At 46.0% G+C, this 23,446-nt stretch overlaps 1 protein-coding gene across 5 annotated transcripts in view; it reads left to right on the plus strand.

Moving 5' to 3' along the window:
• FAM168A (family with sequence similarity 168 member A) overlaps positions 1-23,446 on the plus strand; it is a 124,490-nt gene that overhangs the window by 68,148 nt on the left and 32,896 nt on the right. The window lies entirely within an intron of this gene.

Raw genomic sequence — 23,446 nt, forward strand, 5'->3', positions numbered from 1 at the left:
GGAGTTCATAGAAACTTTGGGAAACATCCCTCACCCCCTGTTTTGTAACTGTCTGGAGGTTTTATAGGCTTTGAGTCCCCCTGTGTTGTGAAGAAACAGAACAGAATCAGATCTTAAAAGCAAACAAAACTCATGTTCTGTTTTCCCAAATGACCTCATTGTGGGCCTCCTCCTCCTCCAGGCTCGGGTGAGTCCATGCAACTGCTTTATTTCTGCCTCATTTCTTGGCTGCAATATTGATTTTGGTTTTCCTCGCGGTGGAAAAGAAATAAAAAGATTAAATGGCCACGCTTGAAGAGGGCTGGGGAAAAACTGTGAGGCAGAAAGCAAAAAGCATAGGCGGGAAAAAGAAAAAGAATGGCCTTGGGAACATGTTTTGAAGAGAAAAGTGCTCCATTTAGAGAAAATAAAAGGTGAACAGAGAATTTTCTTGTGTCTCAATTGCTTTTATAGAGTACAGGCACATCTTGTGAAGTTCTTCACTCACCTGGGGAAAAGAGAAGCTTTATTTTAAACCATGAGCCCTCCCAGATTTCTGTCTCAAATTGCATACAGACAAACTCTAACCAGTGCTTTTGGCTTTTAAGTACACATTCAGTATTAAAATTGATAACTGAAGGGGTTTTTGTTGTCTTCTTTCTTAGTGGGTGTATATCAGAGAATGAAAATGGGTTTGGCTGGTTATTAATTTCTAGTCTGTTTCTGAGCCATCTCCTTTTCCCCTGTTTTAGCCATGATCAGTTGTTTTCCATTTAAGCTTCTTTTTCTGCACGTTCCCTTCACTTCCATATCTTCTCCTAAGTTGCTCTTGCTCTGCTCCTGAACAAGGAGCCTCAGTGTAGCAAGCCAAAATCACATTGGCATTTCATTGAATCATTGAAGCTGGAAAAGAGCTTTAATATGATCCAAGTCCAGATGTTCCCCAGCACTGCCACCACTGCCCCATGTCCCCAGGTGCCACATCCACGTGGCTTTCCAGTCCCTCCAGGGATGGGGAATTTGGGAACCTTTGCCACTGGCTCCATGGAGCTGGAGTGTGCCCTTGTCATTGTGCAGGTTGGAGATGGGGGTTCCTAACCCAGGATGGAAACATCTCCTGGCCCTGGCACCCCACCTTTCGGGGAATCTCCCATCCAGAGTCAAAATCTCAGCCACTCCAAAATAAAGGCCTTTTCCTGCGTATTTCTTTCTGCCACTTGCAGTTCAAATTCATATGCTGGCTTGTTTTTCTCTGTGCATGTTTGCACCCCACACATTCAATACCTCTTAAATCCCCAGGTGCTTCAATTAAATGATTGCAAATAAGCTCCAAGGCTGCCTTGTGATCTGTTGAAAATCCTTAATATTTGCTGCCTTTCCTTCCCCCCACACCTTTTTTTTTCATCTTGCACAGCAAATAAGTGGTCAGATCCTTGTTCTGTTTTTTCAGGCCAAAGGTAATAAATTAAAATTTAGTGGCTCGACTTCTGCAAAAATGTTTTTAGATTAAATATTGAGTTTTTCTTCCCTCCTGGTGCACAATTATTTCTCACACCGGGCGCAGTCAATGTGATCCAGCACAGAGGTTTGTACAGACAGAAACGTGAGCTGGCCCAGGCTTGGAAAAGGCTTTTATGAGCTTCAGAAATAATTCCCTGGTTTGTACCGGATCTGTTAATTACTGGCTCTGTTTTCCTACTGTGCTTTATACCTAATATCTTATTTCTAATTTAGTGGGGATCAGCTTTCCCGAAGCGCAGCGCTTGAGTTTATTAATGACAGAATCCCAGGATGGTTTGGGCTGGGAGGGACCTTAAACATCCTCCAGTTGCAGATGTGTTTTGCTGTTCCATTTCATTAGACTTAGCCTGGTGTGAGGCCAAAATCAGGTGTTGCTTATATGCAAATGCATTCATACACTTATTTTAAAGCGTGTGTGGCTGCCCTTCCCTCTCCCTGCGCTCGCTGGCACTCGGCCCCGTTTCATCTCATGCAGTACTGGGCTAGAATTTTAATGTCTCTGTGGCCAGCCATGATTTATTAGATCCCAAAGCCCTGGCTCTGAGTGCAGGAAGAAAATATTGCAGCAGTGAGCTGCCTTGGCACTGCTCGAATAAATGAGTCCTGAAAGCACTGGGGGCCAGGGGAGGAGAAGGGAAAAAGGCCTTTTTCCCTTCTCCTCCCCTGGCCCCCAGTGCTCCTTCCCCCTGCCCGACCCCTGCCTTTCTGCTGGTGGTGGGAAGTGCTCCTTTCCTTGTGGGAATTGCCATCTCCAGGTCGTTTTACAGGAATGGATTTGTCAACAGCCTCGTCATGTAAAGCCCTTTGAATTCCCAGAATGAGCTGCTATCCTTCATCTGGGAGAAAAAAAAATCAGCTTTTGTGGCAGGGTGCAAGGCTTGGGCTCCTGGTGATGAGCTGGTGGTGCAGAGAGAGGATCATGGAATTTTAGGATGGTTTGGGTTGGAAACAACCTTAAAGGTGCTCCTCTCTGCCCCCCAGCCCATCCTTCCAGAGAGCTGCCAGCCCTGCAGCCCTTCCTGGGGCAGCTCTGGGGCATTTCACTTCATCAACACAATAATCTTCAGGAACTAATGGAACAAAGAATTTCGGCTGAAAAGATGAGCTCTCAGAAGACTGGGAGAGGTCAAGGGGAGGGTTTGGGAGGAGAAGAAACCCTGTAATAATACCAAGTGAAACTTTGGAGCTCATAGTTCCAAAATTCACTTCAGTAAGCAACCACAGGAAATGTCCACTCTTTGCTTGATTTGTTGCCAGCTATTTACACTTAAAAATGACATCTCTGTGCCTCATCATTAGAGAGCTCATGTCTGGCAGCAAAGAGCATCCATCTCCTGGGAGAAGAGGTGATTCTGCGGCACTCCCAGGGGATGCAAAGCACATGGTGACTGTACATGAAATCACACAGGGGAAAACCTTGATTTTTGCAGCTGAACAGTGAAGAGTTTCATTCAGAAAGATGAATGTGAATGTCAAAGAATGTGTTTGGGCATCCAAACTTCTGTTTACCTGCAGTTGTTTTTATTTCAAATTAGGAGCTCTGTTGAGGTGAAGAGCATTCTGTGCTGCTCTGAAGGTGAAGAAAGGTGTGTTCTGTGCAGGCACTCTGTTGTCAGAATAATTTTTCTCTCCCCTTAAAACAGTTAAGGAAACAGTAGTATAATGGACTACCCTAGTAATTTCAGGGTGAGCAGAGCAATTTTCCACAAAAATAACAATTATGTTGTCGTCCAACAAGGCATGCTTTGCTCTGAGCCCATTAATATAATTGAGGGTCTCACTGAATGCACGAGCAGCAGGTTGGTCACTTACACCCAACACCCCCAGCTCTCCCAGCCTGGCCCCAGAGCAGAGGGACTGCAGCCCCTGGAGCCTCCTCTGGGCTCCTCTGGGCTGGAAATGCAGATTATTTTCCCCTAGTTGGGGTGTGTCGAAAAACTGGACATCCTGTGTTGTTTAATGTGCTGTGAACTCTGGTTTGAGAAGAGATTGTCAAGATGGGACTTGAGTCACAGAATCCCTGACTGGTTTGGGTTGGGAGGGACTTTAAATCCCATCCAGTGCCACCCCTGCCATGGCAGGGGCACCTTCCACTGTCCCAGGGTGCTCCAAGCCCTGTCCAGCCTGGCCTTGGGCATTTCCAGGGATCCAGGGGCAGCCACAGCTGCTCTGGGCATCCTATGCCAGGGCCTGCCCAAGAATTTCTGCCCAAAATCCTTCATCCATCAAAGCATTTTCCTCCCTGGATTTTTTCCCCTCCTTTTGTTGCTTCACTTGACTGTGGAGTTTTAAATTTTTCTTCTAATCCCCGCAGTCCTTTATCCCTCCCTTGCTGCTCCCAGGCTCTCTGGTTCCTTGCAGGCACTAACGTGGAATTTTCCTGTGGAAGATGCTGGTTCCATTATGAATAAAGATGAAGTGGAATGCTTTCCCATTAATTTCAAACTTTGGTTATCATGACAACAGGTTACAACTCTCTCCATTGCCATGACAATCTCCTGCAAAATTGTTAAAATGCTGGCTTATGGTTATTTTTAGTTTGTCCTCTATTCCCATGGAGACCAACTTTTCCTTGAAGTGTTTGATGCTTTGTGCTTGGAGCCTTTAATGAGCCCCACAGAAGTCTGGAAGTCAGGAAAGGCAGAGGCCTCTGAGGTCAGCCCATCCCTCCACCAGCCTTGAGGGATGCTCTGTGCACTGGCTTTGCCACTGCTTTTGTTGTATTGTGGGCACTTCTTTTTTATTGTTATTATCTTCTCTCGTGTGATTTTTAACATTTACATTTCCTGTCGTGCCTGAGCTCTTGTATTCTTTGCCTGTGACCCTGTTTTTTTATTGTGTTCTTTGCATATGACCCTATTTTTTTGCATTAAATTCTGTCTGAAAACTTATTATGCACAGGCCACTGGGGGAAAAAAAACTACAAAGGAAAATGAAAAACTATAGAGGAGTTTGAACAGGACACAAAAAGTGATAATTTTTTAGTTGCTGGGTTTTTTTGGGAAAAAAAAAAAAAACACAGAAATTAACTTTTCTGTCTGTCAATTTACCAAGGAGTTTTACTGAAGTGACTTTTGCTCAATCAGCTGAACATTTACTGGCTTATAATTAATATATTACAAATCAGTAAGATCTTTAAAAAGGGAAATAAAACTACTTTGTGATCCTCCTTTGTCCAGGGGCTTTGATTTTTCCCCAAGTCTGTGACTGTGCAGGGTTTTTATTTGTATCCATCAGACCCTGAATGAGGGTTTTCACTGAACTGGGGAATTTTTTTCCACATCTAATAACTGTTAGAGTTGTGTGTAGTTTCTTAGACATCTTAAATTGTTGTGTCATTAATTCCAGCTGAACTCTGAGCTCCACTCAGCCTTCCACTGTCCCAGGCTGCTCCAAGCCCCATCCAGCCTGGCCTTGGGCACTTGAGGGATCCAGGGGCAGCCACAGCCTCTCATACAGATAATATTTCTATCAATAGTTTCGAACCTCTAGAGACGCTCAGGAGCTTATCATTGATGGTAAAAACCTCTTTAAATGGTGTGAAATCTTTCTCTCTCTGGGATAATGAAATCCTCTTGCTGTTCAGGTGACTCTGAATCTTTTTACAGCTGCTAAGAGCAATCAGAAGAGTTTTTAATGCCTCTTGCTTGCAGAATCTCAGTGCTCATCAGAGTCCTTTTGCTCTCTGCTGTGCCTGAGTTTGCCTTTTCCATGCAGAATCCAAATAAAACATGAATTCTGTATAACACAGCCCTCATCTCTGTGATTGAAAGGTTATTTTGGCAGCAGGATTTCCTGGGAGGGTTGATGGCTCAGTTCTACTCTGCAGATACAAGGGAGAGTATGAAATATGTGGATTTTTGTAGCACTAACAGTGGTGGTAAGATTTTTATCAGGATGTTGCTCAGCATCCTGTGAGATGCAAGGAAGATAAATCCTGATGCTGAGGCTGGAGAACTTAATTGAAATAATAATCTATAAATCCCTTTAATTTTTGTTGTTTTTGTTGCTGTTTTTTGCTACTTGTAGAGGACATGGCATAATTACCCTGATGTGATGTTGATGTTGATTGCAAGGTGTGTGGCTGTAATTCAGTGTTCCCACAGAGTTCTGGCCAAGTGCTGTTCCCAGAATAATTCCTTTGCCCTTTCCATGTGTGGTTAAGAGGCCATTGAGCTTTCCCCAGTCACTGTTTTATTCTAATGGCTGTTAATTGGTACTAAAGATTATAGCTAATATAATATAGGTAAGCTATTGATAACAATGCTTATGTTTTTGGGATGGAATGGGTTTTGTTCCTTGGATTTTTGTTCTTTTCACATTATTTTGGATTGCAAGGAATAGAACAGAACAGACCATTACTGTTGGAAGGGATCTCCAGCAATCATCTCATCCATCTGCCTGTCTAATTCAGGGCTGATCATGTTATTAAGGACATTTTATTATTTGGTTTTTATTTGCATGTCTGTGACCAGTGAATTAATTTCATGAGACAATGTTGGTTATGAAATCCACCATGATCCGTTCTTTCTCCAACTTTGGGAGCAGCAGCTGCACTGAGAAATCTCCAGGCATGGAAAAATGGAGTTTCCTTCCACTTAAATGTAGCAGAAAATTCAGGAGGTAATGTGATTTTGAAGGAAGGGGGACTTTTTTCAGATTTTCCTATGGGAATTGTCCAGGGAACTGTGGCTGCCCATCCCTGGGAATGTTCAAATCCATGTTGGACACAGCTCAAAGCAAACTGACCCAGTAGAAGATCCCTTCTAACCCAAACCATTCCAGGATTTTGTAATTTCTCCTCAGTGCAGATCCTGTTCCAATGCCTTTAGGAGTAAACAAAGAAATAGGAACAAAAGAAATCTGTGCAAAATTTTTACACACACAGGAGATTTTCTCTCTGTGATGACACACCCCAAAAGCAGGCTTAGTTTCCACAGCCTATTTTGATATTTTAGCAAAATTACTCTGCATCAAATTTCCAGCTTGAGGAGATGTTTCCCATCCTTGGTTTTAACTCAATTTGGGATCAGCTCTCCCAGGGCTTCCTGCAGAAGCTCAGAATGAGGAGCAAAATTTTTCACTTCTGTTTTTCCTGTGAGAAAAGTTCTTCAGGATCGTATCCTGCTGGAAAGGAGCAGGAAGAACTGGTGTGCAAGAAATTCTGGAGGCGTTTGCATTAAGCTCAGGATCAAACCCTGCTGGGCACTGACTCAAGTGCCATCGATCCATCCCCTGGTTTGCCTTCCAGCTCTCCCATTCAGCCATGGTTAAATCATCCCTGGGGCTCCCTTGACTAATTGACCGCTCAAGGTGCTCCAGGTGCTCCTCGGCCGCTCCATCTGGCACCAGCTCCAGCCCATCTGGCCTTGGAGAGGCTCTCCTGGGAAGTTCATCCCAAAATCCTTGCTCTCAGAAGTGTTTAAGGAGCAAAGTGAGGTTACAGCCATGACCAGGAATTCCTGTCAGTCTGCAGGCCGGGAATGGCTTTGACTGTGATCAAATGCACAACAGGAGCAAATATTACCTCTTGGAAAAGCCTGACTCCTGGATATTTAGGAAATGTGGATGTTCAGGCTTCTCACATATTCCTTTAGAGCAACTTCCCAGAGTAAATGCAAAGCCAGTCACCTTCAAAAGGGAGGGAATGTCACCCTGCATTTCTCTATCCACCTCTGCCAAGCGGGAGGACTTGGCATTCTCTGGAACGGGGAGATTTGATGGATGGCAGGACTTCTAATGTTGTTGGCAAGCAGTGCAGGTTCCATAGGATTTGGCAGTGTTGGAGTCTTTTATTTTATTATTCCTTATTTTTAGAGGAATCTTTCAGTTTGCTCTCACTCCTGGTGTAAATCAAGAGCCTCCACAGGGAGGTGTGCAGATAATTCCATGCATGGCACACATTCCACATCCCCAGTTTCTGATCCAGTCACTAACCACGAGCCTTTCCTGCCCTGCTGTCAACCCCAACACATTTTTCCAGTGAAACCAAGGTCGTTTCAATCCCTCAGTTGAAGGAAGGACCTGCCCACAGTTTAAAATCAATACTGGGGGTGAGGTTATTTTTAGAAATAAGGCAAAGCACTGACCCCAGGCACCCGCAGGTTTATCCCTGCCTTGGCTATGTGGGGCTGGGAGGATTCTCCAGCAGGAACCACTGGGTTTCCTTCCAGCATCACCCTCGTTATTCCAGTGAGTGCCTTGGGCTCATCTGTAGGGAAGCAGATTTATTCAGCTCGTGTGAGCCCCTGAATAATCATCCTTAGCCCTGCATTAATGTGCTGAGCAAGTGGAACTGGTTAACGAGAGGAGGAGAAAGCAATCTCTTTTTGTCCCTGGAAGTGGAGGGGAATAATTAACATTCCAGCCAGGAAGCCCAGTGCCTATTGATGGAACACGGGGGATACAGGTGAACTAATTCCAGCCAGCCACAGGCTTGATGTTTAGCTCTGCCTTTGTTATATAACAAGTTTTTAGGGCTTCAAAAAAACCCATTTCTGAGCAGAAATGACCTTCAAGGAATGGTTAAAATTAGAAAGCCGACCAAAGTCCCTTTGGTTACCGGTGCACAAACTCATCACTTCCATAAACAGGACAAAGGCTTTAATCTCCTTTTGAAGTTATTTGCATCTTTATTGAGGCTTGCAGTGCCTTTTTCTTTGGGATCCCACTGATGTGGAAGTGAAGGACACACATGGCTGGAAAACCCACCAGGTTTCCCTGAGGTTCACATCAAACTGCCTGGTTAGTCCTTGAGGTGGGACAAAGTGGCAGGATTCAGCTTTGCTGTGAAATCATTAAACTAGGAACTTCTTGGCATTTCTATGCATTTTTTACTTGTTGTTCAACAACCTTCAAAATATTCTTTTCACCTCTTATCCCTTGTTACTCTTTAAAAGAAGAAAACCTTTGGGGGGCTTTGAAATGAATTTCTCTGTATGTTCATTGAAATTCCTTTTCCTATATGGGATTTCAGCCTTGCTGAGTGGCATGTGACCGTCACAATTAGGTTAATCAACCAAAATGACACCTCCAAGAGCTGTTTTGAGACAAATGGTGCTGCACACTCAGAGAAGGTGTTTGGAGAAATGGTGCTGCATTGGTGCCATTACTTTGCCATTAACCTCACTGGGAGTCTTTGTGATTTTGTGGCTGAAGGTGAAGCAGGCACTAAGATCCTTCATGCTCCATTGGTGCAGGATGTCCTTGCTCATCCTGGATGGAGTAGCCAGAACCAGTTTTGAGTGCTCATATTAAAAACCCCTCAGACAACCCCCAAAACATTGCACATCTTGCCAGGGTGGGGATTCTCCAGGCTGCAGGATGAGGAAGGTGCTGTGGACAGTGAGGGGTGCCATAATTGCATTGCACAGTGCACCTGCGCATGAGCTATTGCAGTAATTACTGTTAAATGCTGGCCTGTAATTATAACCCAGCCACATTCCCGGCAGAAAGCTTTGTGTGGAAGCTGTGAGGAGCTGTTCTGCATTGCTGGCTTGGAAGTAGCTGGAAGAAATTCAAAACATCTTCATATAAATTACATTTTGGTCATGGTCTGCTCATCCCCAGGGCTTTGCAGGCACAGGTTCCACTCTTCGACTCCTTCTGGCTTTGAGAGCTCATCTTTTCCTTTTCTCATCCCCACCAGCAGGATTTTCCTCATGGACAGCAGGTTGGGCTCTGCTCCCAGGGAACAGGGACATGAGGAGAGGGAACAGCCTCAGGCTGGGCCAGGGGAGGCTCGGGGTGGATATTAAAGCAAATTTCTTCATGGAGAGGGCTCTCTGTTCCTGGCAGTGCTGGAGTGCCCATCCCTGGAGGGATTGTTGTGGGTCCCCTCAAACTCAGGATATTTTGTGACTGTACATTCCTAAAAAACCTCATTTTAAAGCCTCAGGCCTTGCTTTGTGCTGCTCCAGCGCTCGGTGGTGGCAGGCGGGGGTCAGGTGAGATCCTTGGCAATAATGTGTGCCCTCCACAAAACCTGCAGGCACATGAACCCTATGAAATTATTTTCAGGAAACATTTCCCTGATTTTGAGCATTTCCCCCTTTTTTTAATCATTGGCCAATTTATGTCAGAATGTCAGGACTGACATATCATCAAAAAAATGAGATGTTTCTGGATTCCCGTCGGTTTGCCTGGAATACACCTGGCTCTGGGGACTAGACACATGCTGTGCCTTAACCCGAGGCTTCAGAGATAAACCATGACACCGGGATGCCTGGCTAATCTCCTGCAGGGATGCTGCTGGGATAAGATAAGGAATTGTTGGGAATGGTTATTATTGTCCGGGGGGAGCTGGCAGGGCTGCCACAGACACCTGATAAGGTCTGCAGGGCTGGCACCCACAGCTCCTGCCCTGCTCCCTCCTGGGCTTTGGGGGCCTGTCAGGAGATAAACCTGCATCTCTGCTTGCAAACACCCCCAAAGGACAGCAGGGCTTCCCTGCATGCTGATCCTGATGGAGGTGGGGAGTTGTCAGGAGTTTTCCTTGGCAGGCAATTCCAGGAAAATCAGAAGGAGCTGTTATTGGGGTGATGTTTACATTCCTGTCCCTTCCTCCTCTGCAGCAGTTTCAGGGGGCTCAGCCTTGCAGGTTTTATTCCCTCCAGTTCCATATTCACACTGCCATTCTTCTTATCTTTCAATCCCATTGACTGACTTTTCCCCCCCATTTTTTCCCCTCCCTGCTTGTGGATTTACATCACCTTTTATAAATATAGTATAAAACATTATTTTTTCTGTGTGAGCAAATAGGATTCTCTGAAGAACAGGATTCTCTGAAAACATAATTTTAAAATTGAAATAGAGCATTGAAAATTGGCTTTTTGTCCTTTAAAAATATTTCAGGTGTGTTCAGCAGGATGTTGAAAAAAACAAGGAAAATATATCATAGGGTAAAAAAGAAATAGAAATCTTTGTGGTCCTGATGATTTTGGGAGGAAAAAGAGAGAGATTTTTAATGGGTAAATAAATCTGGTTTAATTCCAGGCTGGATATTGAATAACTGGTGTCTGTAGCTGTTCCTAAACCCCAGAGGGATTAGGAAAATCCCTCTCCACCTCCTTGAGCTGCTTCAGCAGCTTTTCCAGGCCTTCCTTGAGGTTTTAGCTCCGGGCTGGGGTTCCTGCAGCTCCCCATTTTGTCCCAGTTCAGCCCATTTTTTTCCTGCCTGTTCAGCCCAGGATGTGACAGTGATGTTACATTTCATTTGGCAAATAAACTGCAAACATAATAACAATTCCATTCTATTTAAGGAATAATTAATGTTTATTCTTGTCTCAACACCCCATTTGCCTGCCAACCAGTCTGCTTGAGTTTAATACAGATGATTTCATTCAACTCCAAATGTTTCATTTCATTCATTTATGAGCAAATTAAAGGAAGCGAAGAGGGAAGAGAGTTGCTAATTTTCATAAAATCACAGATTCCCAGGATGGTGCCTGCTTCGTTTTGGGTTAACACTGGAACAGGACCAAAGCCCAAATGAATGTGCAGAAAGTTCAGTCTTCAGGATATTGGGGTTTTTTGTACCATAAATTTGAATCAGAGTCCCTGGATAATTGAGGTTGGAAAGGACCTCTGGAAATCCTCAGGTGCAGCTGGGCTCAGGTTGGTCAGAACCTTTTCCAGTGGACAGAACTCAAGGAAGTTTTCCATTTTTTTGGCAAGTTTTCAGGTTTTGCTGAAGGAAGTTGTCCTGGCTCTGCTGCCAGGTTTTGAAAGCACAGGATTTCCAGAGGATCCAGGATGTTGTAGATGGATATTTGCAATTTTATGTGAGCAGTTCTGCTCTGCAGCCAGGCTGGGAGAGCTGGGGGTGCTCACCTGGAGAGGAGAAGGCTCCAGGGCCTAAAGGGGCTCCAGGAGAGCTGGAGAGGGACTGGGAACAAGGATGGAGAGACAAGAAAAGGGGGAACAGAGAGCAGGAATAGTGGGAGCTCTGGTAATCAAATGCACTTCAAAAGTGGCCCCATCTCCTCCTCCATGGCTGGACCAAAAGCTTCCTTTTCGTCCTTACAAATGCACAGTTCTTCCTTTTCATCCTTATAAATTTCTTTGGAAAATTGTATGGCTTTTATGGGCAGACTCATTATCCTTTGTTGCAATAGCAAGCTGCACACTGGGTTGCTTGATTTTTTTTTTTTTTTTTTTTTTTTTTTTTTTTTTTTTTTTTTTTTTTTTTTTTATTTCCCCAAAGTTTGCAGACTCTATGGACACAGAGCCTTTGCAGCTGGTGCCACTTTTTCAATGTGTTTGCACATCCTCCCAAATTCAGGGGATGAGTCACCTGGCAGGAAGAGGGAAGGAGCAGCAGTGCTGTCTCATCCCAGCACGTCCCCATTCACACCAGTGTCTTGGGGGGCTGCACGCTGGCTGTGGGGAGCATTTGCTGGGTTTTGTTTGCCAAGGATGTGCAATTAGTGAGGATACAAAGAGCTGGTGCTGCTCACAGCTCCTGGGACAGCAAATCAAGGAGTGACAGCCGAGAGAAGGTGGGAGTTGTGGTTGTGGAACTGTTTGGGTTGGAAGGGACATTTAAAGCTCATCTCATTCCACCCCTGCCATGGCAGGGACAGCTTCCACGGTCCCAGGCTGCTCTGGGCACCTGTGCCAGGGCCTGCCCACCCTGCCAGGGAACAATCCCTTGCTGATGCTCACTTTAAACCAACTCTGTGTCAGTTTGAGGCCATTCCCCCTCTGGGCTCTCTCCAGCAGCTCCAGGTGCTGCTGCTGTGTCCCCAGGGCTGCAGGTGGGCTCTCACCTGGGCACAGGAACAGAATCCCCCCTTCCTGCTGCCCAGGCTGGGGGATCAGCCCAGGACTGGGTGGTTCTGTGCTGCAGGGAATAAAGAAAGGAATAAAAGCTGCAAGAATAGCAGGATTTCCTCTCAGAGCCACCTCAGCTCTTTGGTTGGGACCCATCTGTGCTCCCTCCCAAGAGCACTGCCCAACATTTTCCTGCCTTAACTCAGCCCAAGGCACATTTTCTGGTTATCAGGGGGAATCAGGGCATCACTCAGCAAAAGCTCAGCTCAGTTTGAGCTTCCTGGAAAGCTGGCTTGGTCCTGCAGTTGAGCTCATCTGGACTTTATTTCCTAATTAATGATCTTCTTCCTAGGAAGCAAAGTACAAATCCAAGGAAACAGATGATGGCCATATCTTGTCCCATGTGCTGTCTGTCCAAAATAGGACAGGGAAGGCTGGATCAGTGCACTGTGATATTTTCTTGTGTGAAATTCTGCCCAAATTAGGAATCATGACAAGTGCTGTGTGCTCCTGTTAAAAATGCACCTCCAGGGAGTGGTGAATGTGTCCCTGTCAGCTCCCAGCTTTTCCTTCCTCACTGTGTCTATTCTCCTTATTCTTTATTTTCCCAAGGTGAAATGGAAAGGGGAATAAGCAAATTTTGATCCTGATTTCACTGGAACAGGTGATACTGATGCACACAGGTGGCATCTTTGGTTTTCTGACCAGATTCCTTCTGCATATTCAACTTACTGCTCATGACTGAACCTTTGAGAAGCAAAGAGCTTCTTGAATATTCATGGAATTAGTCCTTGGAACACCCTGAACTTGCATACCTAATCAGGTGATATATTTACCTTCTTAATCCCTCCTGACCTTCTTCCCTATGTAAATGAGACAATTTGAAAGCATCTACTTCAGCGCTGGGTAGGAGATCCAGCTGATTCCTCTTACAGTAATTGCAGTGCCTCTTCCCAAAGTTTCTGGGAAAAAAAATCTTCAATCTTAAATCTCATTTGGCTGTGCTGTGCCCTTGACCACTAATAAATTAGTTTTAGCTCCTTTCCTTTAGTTTCCTTTGAAAGGAACCTGCATCTGCATTTTTCAATTCAATCCAAAGCCTGCACGAATTGCACCCAAAGAGTGACAGAAAATGGCTTTAAAGTATTTTCTGACAGGTGAGAGACCAGCTGTCAATCACACATCTTTTGGAGCTCTTTCTTGTGAATATTTTTGAAATATTGAGAGATTGTTCCAGTAGTTTCCCTGGACATCCCTAATGCTATATTTATTATCACAGAATGGGTTGAGTTTGGAGGGACCTTAAAGCTCACCCAGTGCCACCCATTCCATGGGCAGGGACACCTTCCACTGTCCCAGGGTGTTCCAAGTCCCATCCAGCCTGGCCTTGGCCACTTCCAGGGATCCAGGGGCAGCCACAATTCCTTCCCAATAGCTTATCCATCCCTGCCCTCTGGCAGTGGGAGCCATTCCCTGTGTCCTGTCCCTCCATCCCTTGTCCCAAGTCCATTTCCAGCTCTCCTGGAGCCCCTTTGAGCACTGGAAGGACTCTGAGCTCTCCTTCAGCCTCTCTTCCTAAGGCTGAACACCCCATTATATTACACCCCATTTCCATCCCACTGCATTCATTTTAGTAAATAAATATAATAAATAATAAAACCCTGCAAAAATACAAACAGGAGACAAAATAGTTGTGGAATGATTGGTGCACGATGAGATCTGGACTAAAAATGCCACATCTCAGCCTACTTCAGGCAAGGTCTCTCTGTCTTGGAGAATGAATTCAGCCCTGACACTGATGTGATTATCCACTCCAATAAAACAGGTTATTGACTCACCCAGGCACTGCAGGAACTGCAGCACTTCCCTCTTTTGCACTCTCCTGAGTGGAAATGGGAAACTGGAGTCACTTTTTGGTGCCTTAATTGTGAGAACAGCCCTGAATGTGTGCACCTTGTTGCTTAGGTGAGATGTGATGATGTGGAGGCAGAGATTTGTTGCTCTATGTTGGGAGCATCTCCTCTTCTCTATAAAATAATCATGGGATCTTCCCCGTAATCCTGACCGTGTTGTACCTCATTCCAAGAGATGATCGCCAGGCAGTGAATTTCTACTGAAAAAGGCAGGGATTCCTTGAGCTAGGGAGGGATAAATGCCATGAAAGGAGCTGCTGTCACCTGAGGTGGCTGTTCTGGAACACAAACACCCCGAGCAAGCCGGGGGTTTATGGACACAGCCACAGAGAATTTGGGGTGGGGATTTGATGAAGGGGATGTTTGTTGATAAAGTGCAATGAGAATCATTAAGAAAAGTCAGCAGGCTGCTGAGAGGGATCTTAGGAGGGCGGTGTGAGGATGAAGAGAGGTAAAACAGGAGGTGGAAGTTTGGAAGGAAGATAAAGCACTGAAGTTGCAAAAAGCTAAATGAGGTGATTTGTGCCGTTTATAAAACTTCTGTGCTGCTGCAGAAGCTTCAGGAGGACTTTTTGATTCTGCTGAAGCCCTTCAGATCTTCACTTTCATGTTCTTTTTCATAATCTCTTTATCTTTTGATTTACCAACACCAAAAGGATCCTGCCAAGCTGTTTGAAACCATAAAGAGAGAAGTTGCTCTGTTTATTGACCTCTACTTGAAAGCTGGAAACCGTACTTCGATTTTTCAGATGTTTTCCTCATTTTGCATCCTATGTTATTATAAACATTTGTCTTTCAAGCATGGGACAGGCTGAGAGCTGATGAATTACCAGCCTGGTGCAGGTCCTCAGAGTCCACCTGGTTCCTTCTCTCCGTGGCAGGAGCCTGGAAGTGTCCAAGGTCCATCCCAGACTGGTTTGGGTTGGGAGGGACCTTAATGCTCATCCAATCCCACCCATTCCGTGGGCAGGGACACTTTCCACTGTCCCAGGCTGCTCCAAGCCTTGTCCTACCTGGCCTTGGATGCTTCAGGAATCCAGGGGCAGCCACAGCTGCTCTGGGCACCCTGTGCCAGGGTACTCACCACCCTCAGAGAGAGGAATTCCTTCCCAAAATCCCATCCAACCCTGCCCTCTATCAGTGGGAGCCATTCCCTGTGTCCTGTCCTTCCATTCCTTGTCCCCAGTCCCTCTCCAGCTCTCTTTGGAGTGTTTTCCCCAATAGTTATTATTTTACACCTGTCACAAGTGGATTTTTTTTGCTTATTCACCAACTTTGTGCAGGTGTTTTTCCCCCTTCTATTCTTGTGCTCTGTCTGGCCTGGCTGGTGTTATTAATATATTGAACTGGCAGCTTTCCTACTTTCCTACTTTTCATTATTAATCCATATGTCAAAACAATTTTGATGGGTTTTCTTTTCTTCCATAAGTTAATAGAGAAGCGGTGCCACCCTGGATGAATTCAGAATTTATGGAGAGTCCTCCCTGAGCCAAGGGATCGCTGATATCACAGCAGCAGCACAAATCAGCCAGAACACCCTGTCCAGGACACTGAGCCTGGGTCAGCTCAGGCAAGGAGCCTTTCCCCTGTTTGTACCAGCAGGGAGCTGATATCTCTCCATGGAAATACCCAGGGATAGCAGCAGAGACGTCTGGAACATTTGGTGGCCGGATCCCACGGGAAGGAATTCCATCAGTTTGGAATTTAATTCTTCTCTCCTTGTTTTACCTCTTACTCCTTTACCTCCTGCCAAATATTAATTTAAATGCATTCTCGTTGCACTCTTTTTTATTTTTTTTTCCTGCCAGACTGTCTGTGCTCTATTTCCAGTTAATTTTCCAGAGTACAGGGAGAAAAGCTCTCCTGATGTACGAGTCTTGCATTGAATCATAAAGCTCCATTTTGTGGCATTTTCTGGCAGCTGTAACTCACTGTGGGAATTGTGTTTGGGGTTTGGGTCTGAGACAGCCCTTTCCTATAAATCATTAGGAAAGGATACAGAAGCTCTGGCTCTGACAGCTCAGTCCCTCTCTCATTACTGCACTCTGCTTTATTTACCTTTTTCATTAAGCTTAAGGGGAGAACTGCCCACATAAACAAACCATCAAGAGTGAATTAGCTTCAACAGGAATGATTAAAGCTATTCCCAAGTTCTAATTTATCCCTATTAGCAGACAAATGAGCACATGCTGACTCCATGCTCTTCCTCCACCACACTCTTCATTCCCAGTGTCACTTCCTTGACTCCTCTGAGAGCACAGTGCCCAGAACGAATCCAGCACCTCTGAGCGCCCAAATTCAGGTGGAAAATACATTTCTATCTCCTATTTGTGAACCTGCGCTTGTTGTAATTGCAAATATGGAACAAAGGTACACCAATCCAGGGGAGAGAAGGCAGGAGCAGCAGGATCTGAAGTGCAGAAGAGGAGTAGAGGAAACATGAAATAGCAATTATTGAATAATTCTGTGTCAGACACTCTCTGGGTAGTAAGTACCAGAATAATTTGGTTTGGAAGGTTTTGGTTTCAGAAGGATTTGCCTGGTGAATCTCTGGGCAGGGAGTGAGGCTGACGGGCTGGCATTTCCTTTTCTGACAGTGGCTGTGATGTTGCCCTTTTTCCAATCACCAGGGACATTCCCCATCCCTGTGACCACTGGGAGGTGACAGGGTGGCGGTGACAGCAGCCAGCTCCCTTGGCACCCCCAGGCCCATCTCATCTGGCACTGTGGATTGTGTTTGTGCACATTGTTTAATTGGTCTGTAACTCATCCATCCTTTATCAACAGTTATCTCACTCTCCAGACTCTGCTCTAACCACAGCTTTCCACAGATCCCACTGATCCCCTGAATAAGGCAAAGTCTGAACTGGAAATTCATAAATTCCTCATTTTTGTTCCTCTCCCTCCTTCCATGGTAGCATGGCTCCATGGAAGCACTCCTCCTTTTTCCCAGAGCCAGTCCTATAACATTGCCTGCACCATCAAATAACCTCACTGCCCTGCTTCTCCTGCATGTTCTCCTCTGGGTTCTCCTCCAGATCCAAGGCATCCTGCATGTGTCACCCCCCGGGACACTGAAGTGTGACAGGAGCTGCACTCCTGGCCCAGGAGAAAGCCTGGTGTAGCCACATGGATTACCTGGAGTCACTGGATTTCCTGTTCCCTGTGGTGTCAGTTCTGCCCTTTGAACTCTGGAGACATCCACTGGTGTGGGTGGGGAGGTTCCATGGGAGGGGAGGTCGGGGAAAGCATCCAGGACAGGCAGAGAAAGTGAGAGGGGAGGAGAACAGCCTGAGGGTTGCTCTGCTCCAGACTTGGATGAGCATTTTAGTCATGTGAAAAATGCAGGTTTGGGGGAAGTAGAGAGAGGATGTGGTGGAGCTTGGCCAGAAAATTGCTACTGACAGGAAAAGCTCTCTGGGCTATTTAAAGATGCAGGTTTGGCTCCTCTGTTTTTCACTATTTTGTGGTGTTAATTTGTTTTGCTGTTGATGCCTGACTGATGTCTCACAACGCCCACTCCAGAGACTCTCAAATTAATTCCTACTAGGATTTGTTTCACAGAATCACAGACTGGTTTGGGTGGAAGGGACCTTAAAGCCATCCAGTGCCACCCCTGCCATGGCAGGGACACCTTCCACTGTCCCAGGCTGCTCCAAGCCCTGTCCAGCCTGGCCTTGGGCACTGCCAGGGATCCAGGGGCAGCCACAGCTGCTCTGGGCACCTGTGCCAGGGCCTGCCCACCCTCACAGGGAACAACTCCCAATTCCCAATCTCCCATTCATCCCTGCCCTCTGGCAGTGGGAGCCATTCCCTGTGTCCTGTCCCTCCATCCTTGTCCCCAGTCCCTCTGCAGCTCTCCTGGAGCCCCTTCAGGCCCTGCCAGGGCTCTGAGCTCTGCCTGGAGCTTCTCCTCTCCAGGGGAGCACCCCCAGCTCTGCCAGCCTGGCTCCAGCCCTGCAGCAGCTCTGGGGCCTCCTCTGGGCTCTCTGCAGCAGCTCCACATCCTTCTCATGCTGTTTTTTATAGGTGGCCATTGAATCTTAGTGTGTATTGTACAGGTGGCCTTTGAGCCATAGTGAAATCTTTGTATTGTACAAGTGGCCTATGAGTCTCAGTAAAATCTATGTATTGTATAGGTGGCCTTTGAGTTATAGTAAAATCTTTGTATTGTATAGGTGGCCTTTGAGTTATAGTAAAATCTTTGTATTGTATAGGTGGCCTTGCCCCAGTCCCAGTTGTTCCAGATGGGCTGCAGCTGTGATGTCCTTCACTGGGCTGCAGCTGTGGCCAGTGAAGGTAACTGGGATAAAAGGGACTGGGCTTGGCCAGGCAGGGACAGCTTGGAAGGAGCCCTCATGCAGAAGTAGGGACAACACTGCTGTGAAGAGCTGCTTGCGAGAAAACCACGTGGTCCCAGGTACGGGACTCTAGAAATAGGATAACAACAATACAATAACAGCAGTTCATCATGGATGGTGATTTGGGATGTGCTTTTAATAAATGTTGAGGCTGCCATGTGTTGATCTTGTCCCATCAAATAGCATCATCTTTCCTGACATGTGTTTTCCTTGAGGGATCTCTGGATGTGCAAAGCTTCAGCTTCTCCACTGAAGTTTTGAGGGTTTTTTTCTTCTTTCCTGAGAAAACTCTCCAGTAACAGAGCACAGAAGGCTGTGGAAGGCAGATTGGTGTTTGCTGTGTTCAGTTCATTTGCTGGAAGCACCTGGTGGCCATTTAGAGAAAGGGATAAACTTCTGTCAAGCCCAAAAGGAAACAAGATTAAGGCAGAATTGACAACTCCTGTTTCTCCAGCCATCATTTGTCATCATGCTTTGGTGAACAACATCAAGAGGAAAATACTTGGTTGTGATGTGGATAGAGATATTATTTATTTGTACTGGCACAGAGTGCTTTCAGCTGCCTGAATACACAGCAAGATGAATCAGGCCTGTTGTTTAACTCTTTCCCAGCCAGGCTTTTCCCAAGGATTATACAACTAAATTTTGGATTGAATTGGAAATTTAATTGGATTTATTAGCTCTAGGGGGTGGATGAACAAATTTTATTGGTCCTAAGTGGGAAAGACAGGATAATGTACAGTGAAATGAGGGGCTCATGGATTGCACACTCCACTGCACCAATGCTCTTCTAAAAACCCATCAGGAATTCTATGTAAAGTCTGAATTCAAACCATTATTTTTTTGGAGAAACAGAGTTTTAAAACCCAAGAAAAACTCCAAACCTCACAGTTTGTCTTAACATGGAGCCTTTTTGCATGGAGGATGCTGGTTGCTTCTCCTTGAATTATCTAGCTCTTTGGAGTAGGGAATTAAGACTTAAAGCAGCATCTGCTACCTATTAACATTTTCCCCATTGTGATATCACTGAATTAGTCCAAAGGGGTTTTTTTGAGAAATCACAGTATTTTAGAAGACATCCTGCTGGAATCTGCTCCATGTCTCTTGCAGGAAAACTCAAATATCTGGTCTGTTCTTATCCCAGAAAAGCACCAGGTAAAGTCTGCTTTGGGTTTGGCTTTTGCCAGCATTTCCAGGCAGTTCCCTCTCTCCATCTCCAAGGTCACGTGCCTCAAGGATGGAGCAGCAGGACATGGATGTCTTACATGAATGAGAATAATCTCACAGATGGGGGAAGGCTGGGAGTGAGATAAAAATTACAGTATTAATTTTTTTCCCCTTAATTCTGAAGGACGACGGAACTTCATTATCCAATCTGCTTAAAATTGAACGACCTAATGAAATTTCACACCCACTAAATTTAATCATGGATTACTCATGTGGGATTTGAATCAGATAAAAAGGATGCTTCAGATATTTGGTAGCAATTGCATAAGGTAATATAAAATCTGCAGTGTTCTTTGTCCTTTTCAGCAAATGTGAATTGCTTGACCTACTTTTCTTTTCTTTACTTTTTGCGGTTTTTTCCTTTTTTTTGGTGTTCATGACCCCAGCTCCCTCCTGGGCATCACTGAACAGTCAGTCCCACGCTCGTGTACAAACCCATGGATCTCAGGAGTGCTTCCTCCTGGGTGCTGGGGATGCAGGTGGATTATTGCTTTTGCTGCAGCAGTTTGGGGCTGGGAAGAGAAAGAAATGTTTTACAGTCAATATCTTAGCTGGTGTATTAAAAGGCCAGGCTGATAAGAGGATCTTTTTTGTGGCAGGTGGGGGTGGGTGATGGATTAAAGTTCTGCTCAGGGCTTTGGTTGTGGCTGCTGAATGAGCTTTTGCAGATCACTTTACCCCAAACCTTCCCTGCATGGATTTTACCCCTCCAAACCTTCCCTGCGTGGATTTTACCCCTCCAGACCTTCCCTGTATGGATTTAATTGGTGTTTGACTCACAGGAATGTTCTGACTCCCCCAGAGCTGGCAGTGCCTGTGCAGGAACACTGACACAACACAGGCTCTGTGCTTACAAGCTGTGGTTTTCCCCTCCTTCACTGTTTCCTGCAGAGCTGACCAAAGAGTGAGGAAGGTTCTGGAAATAGCAGCTCTCCTGTATTTTTAGTGGGACTTTGGGATTTGGGGTTGTTTTTCAGCATCTGCTTCAGTCAGCACCCCAAGCACAGAGCAACACCATGAAGGGATGAACACAAGCTGAAATATTGTTTGGACAGCATGGCTCAGGTCTGTAGGGGACACCACTTGAGTTTTCCCTTAGGGAGTAAAGAGCTTTAAATTCCCCTTCAGGAACTGCTGGAGCTGGAGAAGCCACTCCTTGATTCAGAGCCTGGTTGTCCAGAGTACAAAAAGTCAGAGGAGGAATTGCTCAAGGAGAGAGAGAAACAGGCTTTGTTGTCAGATCTTTCCTGCTTTTGCAGAACCGTTATTCTGAACTTCTGCAGTCCCTGCCGGGTGTCCACTGGGTGCCCTTCATCCTCAAAAAAACCCCCAGGAAAAAAGCAGCTTCAGACATTTAAAAGGATCCATCAACAGACTGAACAGCAGCTTCAGATGTTTCATCAAGGAGTAGGAAATCTCATCACAGCTGGATTACCCACCAGCTTCAGGGTTTTTTAAGGTCAAAAAGTGGTTAAATTGTAGGGAGCAGCAGGAAACAAGGGCACTGAGGCCTCCTCTGGAGGCTGCTGGGTGTGAGTCCTGTCCTCCACCCATGGCCCACAACATTTTTGTTCTTATAATCCCTTCCCACTGACACTTTGCAGGCTTAGAGGATTTTTTTTGTGCCATTCTTTTCACACAGCCAGAATTAAGGGAGTTTGCTGTCTAAATGGTGTTCTGTGGTCTTTGCAGGCACTTTGATGGTCTGGGGTGGTGGTGAGAGCTTTTACCACGATTCTCCATCACCCTGCAGGATGGTGCCAGGGCTTTTTAATGGAGATCTGCAATTTTTGTTGACATCTGTATGTGCACATCTGGGAGTGATGGCCATGGCTGGGCAGGAAGGGTTTCTGGCCGTATTTATCCAGGGGTGGGAATGGAGCTGGAGCCCCAGGAGGGGCTGAGGGAGCTGGGAAGGGGCTCAGCTGGAGAAAAGGAGGCTCAGGGGGGCCCTTGTGGCTCTGCCCAGCTCCTGACAGGAGGGGACAGCTGGGGGAACAGGGACAGGAGGAGAGGGAACAGCCTCAGGGTGGGCCAGGGGAGGCTCAGGTTGGAAATTGAGAAAATTTCCACATGAAAAATGTTGTCCAGCCCTAGCAGTCACTGCCCAGGGAAGTGGTGGAGTCCCCATCCCTGAAGGGATTTAAAGCCATGTGGATGTGCCATTTGAGGACATGGGGCAGTGGTGGCTTTGTCAGTGCTGGGGAAATGGTGGGACTTGGTGATCTTTGAGGTCTTTCCCAACCTAAACATTTCCAAAGCAGAAGCAGTGTGTTTGGATCTGCTCGCTGCTACCAGTGGCAACAAATCTCCTGCAGGGCCAGTTTCTTGGGAGATAAATAATCAGTGGTTTAAATCAGATGGGTGCCAGTCACAGATTGCACAGCCTGTGTGAAAAACACGTGTAAGGCCAAGGAGGAAAGCAGTGATGGATCAGGGGGAGCTGAGGCTCACACCAGGAGTTGGTGGTGCAGGATGCAGGGGAGATTTCTCATCTTTTTTCAGTCTCCTGCTGACACACACCTGATGGGAGACACCCCTGCCTGTCTCCACTTGTGCTGCACTTCTAAAGCCCTGAATTTATTGTTTAATATAGAACCAGGACACAGGGCTGTCTCTTCCTGCATGGAATGCAAATTCTTGGTATGTGTGATGTGCCAAGGCACACTCAGAGTGCTGACCAGAGGGTCAGGGCACTGGGAAATGGAAGGTGGGGAATATCCTTAGGGAAATTTCAGAGTCATAAAATCATAGGACAGGTTGGGATGGGAGGGATCTTTAAAGGTCATCTCATCCAAGCAGGCCACCATGGGCAGGGACTCCTTCCTTGCACTATCCCAGGCTGCTCCAAGCCCCTTCCAACCTGGCCTTGGACATTTCCAGGACCAGGGCCTGGAAAAATGTGGCAAGTGGTGGAAGGAGGAACAGCAGGAGCTGGGGAAGAGGACAGAGTGTGGTCTGCTGGAGGGGAAAGGAGGAAGCAGCAGCGACACTTGGAATGGGTGTTTTGAAATATGCTGGGAGTTAATTTTATCCAGAAGCATTTGACATGAATTTAGATTTCAAATCAGCATTTGCTCATTACCCAGCAACTGATGAATGCCAAATCAGGTCATTACTCTTGGAGTGGGTTTTTATCTTGTGCCATTATCTGGGGTTGCTCAGATCTTCTTCATTCACAGTTGTCTTTTCTGGATATAATTGGGTTTAAGGAACTGAGATACTAAATGAAGTGTTGATAATGAGAAGGATTGTTCATCTCTCCAAAGATGGTTGGGTTTTTTCTCCTTTCTCTCGCCCCTGGTGTGCTGAGGGCTGCTCAGCAGTAGTTGTTCTAAGCTGTATGCATTCAGATGTGTTCCATCAGTGTCAGGATGGATGTACTGACCCTTCCCTCCCTGCTCTGTGGGAATTTGCCTGCAGAGCTGAAGTTCCTCTGTCTCTATTCCAACAGCTCGGCCAGTGCTTAGTGGGAGACCAACAAAACAACCTTAACACCTTTGGAAACTCAACTACCTGCTTCAACTCAATTACACCGAGGGGAAATTGGCTTCCCTTCCTAAAAATGTCTCCTCTCCTCCTGGAGGAAGGGATGAGCTTTCCATTTATCAGAGCAGTGGAGATCAACAGGAAAATGTTACCGGGCTCCTGCGGCGCTTTTAATGGAATAAG

Source organism: Ammospiza nelsoni, chromosome 2, assembly GCF_027579445.1.
Source record: "Ammospiza nelsoni isolate bAmmNel1 chromosome 2, bAmmNel1.pri, whole genome shotgun sequence".
Taxonomy (NCBI): domain Eukaryota; kingdom Metazoa; phylum Chordata; class Aves; order Passeriformes; family Passerellidae; genus Ammospiza; species Ammospiza nelsoni.